Source organism: Arachis hypogaea, chromosome 20 (assembly GCF_003086295.3).
Source record: "Arachis hypogaea cultivar Tifrunner chromosome 20, arahy.Tifrunner.gnm2.J5K5, whole genome shotgun sequence".
Taxonomy (NCBI): domain Eukaryota; kingdom Viridiplantae; phylum Streptophyta; class Magnoliopsida; order Fabales; family Fabaceae; genus Arachis; species Arachis hypogaea.
This window is the reverse complement of record NC_092055.1, coordinates 45,421,108-45,426,601: the sequence shown is the minus strand read 5'-3', so window position 1 is coordinate 45,426,601 and position 5,494 is coordinate 45,421,108. Positions and strand designations below refer to the sequence as shown.

At 37.5% G+C, this 5,494-nt stretch overlaps 1 non-coding gene across 1 annotated transcript; it reads left to right on the top strand.

The window, feature by feature from the left end:
• Window positions 1-2,984: 2,984 nt before the first annotated feature.
• LOC112788062 (small nucleolar RNA R71) lies at window positions 2,985-3,092 on the top strand. The gene has a single exon (XR_003195444.1). It is a non-coding gene; the product is annotated as a small nucleolar RNA R71 (small nucleolar RNA).
• Window positions 3,093-5,494: the final 2,402 nt, after the last annotated feature.

Genomic DNA, 5,494 nt, shown 5'->3' with positions numbered 1-5,494 from the left:
TGAACGCCAACCTCACATTTTCCGGACTAAAATCCAAGTATTTCCCCCGAACCATTGTAACATAGTTCTTTGGATCCGGGTTCTTACTTTGATCATGATTCTTGGTGATCCATGCATTAGCATAGAACTCTTGAACCATTAGGATGCCGACTTGTTGGATGGGATTTGTTAGAACTTCCCAACCTTTTCTTTGAATTTCATGTCGGATCTCCGGATACTCATTTCTTTTGAGTTTGAAAGGGACCTCAGGGATCACCTTCTTCTTGGCCACAACATCATAGAAGTGGTCTTGATGGGCTTTGGAGATGAACCTTTCCATCTCCCATGACTCGGATGTGGAAGCTTTTGTCTTCCCTTTCCCCTTTCTAGAGGATTCTCCGGTCTTAGGTGCCATCAATGGTAATGGAAAAACAAAAAGCTTATGCTTTTACCACACCAAACTTAGAATTTTGCTCGCCCTCGAGCAATAAAAAAAAGAATAGATGAAGAAGAAGAAGAAATGGAGGAGAGGGAGAGTGGGAAGTGTTTCGGCCAAGAAGGGTGTAGAGGGGTGTGTTGTGTGAATTTGATGAAGAGTGGAGGGCTTTATATAGGGAAGGGAGGGGGGAAAGGTTTCGGCCATATGGGTGGGTTTGGGTGGGAAATTGGTTTTGAATTTTGAAGGTAGGTGGGGTTTATGAGGTAGGTTTATGGGGAAGAGTGGATGGATGTGAATGGTGAAGAGGTGATGGGGAAGAGAGATTGAGGTGATTGGTGAAGGGTTTTTGGGGAAGAGTGTTTATGGGGTTGTGTGAAAGAGAGAGGTGAGAAGAAGTGAGTGGAGGTAGGTGGGGATCCTGTGGGGTCCACAGATCCTGAGGTGATCCTGTGGGTCCACAGATCCTGAGATGATCCTGTGGGGTCCACAGATCCTGGGGTGTCAAGGATTTGCATCACTGCACCAATTAGGCATGCAAAATGCCTTTGCACACAACTCTGGGCGTTCAGCGCCAGGTTGGTGCCTATTTTGGGCATTCAACGCCTATTTACTAGCCATTTCTGGCGTTGAACGCCAGAACCATGCTTGTTCTGGGCGTTTAGCGCCAGAATGCTGCCCATTTTGGGCGTTCAGCGCCAGAACCATGCTCTGTTCTGGCGTTGAACGCCAGGCAGATGCTCCTCCAGGGTGTGATTTTTCTTCTGCTGTTTTTGATTCCGTTTTCAATTTTTATATTTATTTTGTGACTCCACATGATCATGAACCTAATAAAACATGAAAAACAAAAACAAAATTAGATAAATAAATATTGGGTTGCCTCCCAACAAGCGCTTCTTTAATGTCAATAGCTTGACAGTGGGCTCTCATGGAGCCTCACAGATGTTCAGAGCATTGTTGAAACTCTCCAACACCAAACTTAGAGTTTGGATATGGAAGTTCAACACCAAACTTAGAGTTTGACTGTGGGGGTTTGGGTTGACTCTGCTTTGAGAGAAGATTTTCATGCTTCTTCTTCATGGTTGCAGAGGGAGATCCTTGAGTTTTAAATACAAGGGAGTCCTCATTCCATTGAAGGACTAGTTCACCTCTGTCAACATCAATCACAGCTCTTGCTGTGGCCAGGAAAGGTCTTCCTAGGATGATGGATTCATCCTCTTCCTTTCCAGTATCCAGGACTATGAAATCAGCAGGGATGTAAAGGCCTTCAACCTTTACTAACACGTCCTCTACTTGTCCATAAGCCTGTTTTCTTGAACTGTCTGCCATCTCTAATGAGATTTTAGCAGCTTGCACCCCATAGATTCCCAGTTTCTCTATTACAGAGAGGGGCATGAGGTTTATCCCTGAACCAAGGTCACACAGAGCCTTAAAGATCATGGTGCCTATGGTACAAGGTATTATGAACTTTCCAGGATCCTGTCTCTTCTGAGGCAATGTCAGTTGATCCAGATCACTTAGTTCATTGATGAACAAGGGAGGTTCAACTTCCCAAGTATCAATGCCAAATAATTTGGCATTTAGCTTCATGATTGCACCAAGAAACTTGGCAGTTTGCTCTTCAGTAACATCCTCATTCTCTTCAGAAGAGGAATACTCATCAGAGCTCATGAAGGGCATAAGGAGGTTCAATGGAATCTCTATGGTCTCTAGATGAGCCTCAGATTCCTTTGGTTCCTCAGAGGGAAGCTCCTTATTGATCACTGGACGTCCCAGGAGGTCTTCCTCCTTGGGATTCACGTCCTCTCCTTCCCTTACAGGTTCGGCCATGGTGCTTATGTCAATGACCTTGCACTTTCCTTTTGGATTCTCTTCTGTATTGCTTGGGAGAGTACTAGGAGGGATTTCAGTGATTCTTTTACTCAGCTGGCCAACTTGTGCTTCCAAATTTCTAATGGAAGACCTTGTTTCATTCATGAAACTCACAGTGGCCTTAGACAGATTAGAGACTAAGTTCGCTAAATTAGAAGTATTTTGTTCAGAGTTCTCTGTCTGTTGTTGAGTGGATGATGGAAAAGGTTTATTATTGTTAAACCTGTTTCTTCCACCATTATTAAAGCCTTGTTGAGGCTTTTGATCCTTCCATGAGAAATTTGGGTGATTTCTCCATATAAGGTTCACCTAAATAATTCACCTCTGCCATTGCAGGGTTTTCAGGATCATAAGCTTCTTCTGCATAAGAAGCCTCTTGAGTACTGTTGGATGCAGCTTGCATTCCATTCAGACTCTGAGAAATCATATTGACTTGTTGAGTCAATATTTTGTTCTGAGCCAATATGACATTCAGAGTGTCAATCTCAAGAACTCCCTTCTTCATAGGCGTCCCATTATTCACAGGATTCCTTTCAGAAGTGTACATGAATTGATTATTTGCAACCATGTCAATGAGTTCTTGAGCTTCTGCAGGCGTTTTCTTTAGGTGAATGGATCCACCTGCAGAAGTATCCAATGACATCTTTGATAACTCAAATAAACCATCATAGAATATATCAAGGATGGTCCATTCTGAAAGCATGTCAGAGGGACACTTTTTGGTCAGTCCTTTGTATCTCTCCCAAGCTTCATAGAGGGATTTACCTTCTTTTTGTCTGAAGGTTTGAACATCCACTCTAAGCTTGCTCAGCTTTTGAGGAGGAAAGAACTTGGCTAAGAAAGCCTTGACCAGCTTATCCCAAGAGTTCAGGCTATCCTTGGGTTGAGAATCCAACCACACTCTAGCTCTGTCTCTTACAGCAAAAGGGAAAAGCATGAGCCTGTAGACTTCAGGATCTACTCCATTAGTCTTAACAGTATCACATATCTGTAAGAATTCAGTTAAGAACTGAAAAAGATCTTCAGATGGAAGTCCATGAAACTTGTAGTTCTGCTGCAATAGAGAAACTAATTGAGGTTTCAGCTCAAAGTTGTTTGCTCCAATGGCAGGAATGGAGATGCTTCTTCCATGTAAATTGGTATTAGGTGCAGTAAAGTCACCAAGCATTCTCCTTGCATTATTATTATTTTCGGTTGCCATCTCCTCTTCCTGTTCGAAAATTTCTGAAAGGTTATCTCTGGATTGTTGTAATTTAGCTTCTCTTAATTTTCTCTTCAGAGTCCTTTCAGGTTCTGGATCTGCTTCAACAAGAATGTTCTTGTCCTTGCTCCTGCTCATATGACAAAGAAGAGGGCACAGAAAAAATAATAATATGGATCCTTTATACCACAGTATAGGGATTCCTTTGTGAGTGGAAGAAAAGAGGGAGACAAAGAATGTAATGTAATGGAAGAAACACAACTGTGAGGAGGGTTGAGATGTGAGATGAGATGTTAGTAGATGAATAAATAAATAGAATAAGATGGGAGAGGGAGAATTTTTGAAAATAATTTTTGAAAAAGGGTTAGTGATTTTCGAAAATAGTTTTTGAAAAAGGTTAGTAATTTTCGAAAAATTTTGAAATCAAAAATAAAAATAATTAGTTAATTAAAAAGAAATTTTTGAAAAAGAGGGAAGATATTTTCGAAAATTAGAGAGAGAGAGTTAGTTAGGTAGTTTTGAAAAAGTTAGGAAACAAATAAAAAGTTAGTTAGTTAGTTGAAACAAATTTTGAAAAGATAAGAAGTTAGGAAGTTAGAAAAGATATTTCGAAATCAAATTTTTGAAAAAGATATGATAAGAAGATATTTTGAAAAGATATGATTGAAATTAGTTTTTGAAAAAGATTTGATTTTTAAAATCTCAATTAATGACTTGGTTCACAAGAAATCACAAGATATGATTCTAGAACTTAAAGTTTGAATCTTTCTTAACAAGTAAGTAACAAACTTGAAATTTTTGAATCAAAACATTAATTGATTATGTTATTTTCAAAAATTTGATATAAAAATAAGAAAAATATTTTTGAAAAATATTTTTGGAATTTTCGAAAATAACTAAGAAAAATGAAAAAGATTTGATTTTTGAAAAAGATTTTGAAAAAAGATAAGATTTTCAAATTGAAAATTTGATTTGACTCATAAGAAACAACTTGATTTTAAAAATTTTTGAAAAAGTCAACTCAAATTTTCGAATTTGATGAGAGAAAAAGGGAAAGATATTTTTTTGAATTTTTTTATTTTTATTTTTGAATTTTTATGATGAGGGAGAAAAACATGAAAATTATGCAATGCATGAGAATTTTAGATCAAAACATGTGATGCATGCAAGAATGCTATGAATGTCAATATGAACACCAAGAACACTATGAAGATCATGATGAACATCAAGAACATATTTTTGAAAAATTTTTTATGCAAAGAAAACATGCAAGACACCAAACTTAGAATTCTTTAATGCTTAGACACTAAGAATTCAAGAATGCATATGAAAAACAACATTCAACACAAAACAAAAAATCATCAAGATCAAACAAGAAGACTCACCAAGAACAACTTGAAGATCATGAAGAACACTATGAATGCATGAAATTTTCGAAAAATGCAAGATGCATATGCAAGTGACACCAAACTTATAACATGACTCAAGACTCAAACAAAAACAAAAAATATTTTTGATTTTTTTATGATTTTATGATTTTTTTGGTTTTTTTCGAAAATTATTTAGTAAAAGAAAAATAAGGATTCTAAAATTTTTAATATGAATTCCAGGAATCTTGCATTCTTAGTCTAAAGCTTCAGTCCAGGAATTAGACATGGCTCACTAGCCAGCCAAGCTTTCAATGAAAGCTCCGGTCCAAAACACTAGACATGGCCAATGGCTAGCCAAGCTTTAGCATGTAAATCAGGAACAGCAGCAGGTGGATTAACAACAACTAGCTTGCTCTTGATAACAAATTGCTGCCTCAGTCCAAATAAATTTAGACATGGCTTTACAGCCAGCCAGGCTTCGCATGCTTCGTGAAACACTAGAATTCATTCTTAAAAATTCTGAAGAAAAATATATTTTTGAAAACAAATTTTTTTTTTTCGAAAACAGGTGAGAAAATTTTGAAATATTTTTGAAAAGAAAACAAAAAGAAGATTACCTAATCTGAGCAACAAGAT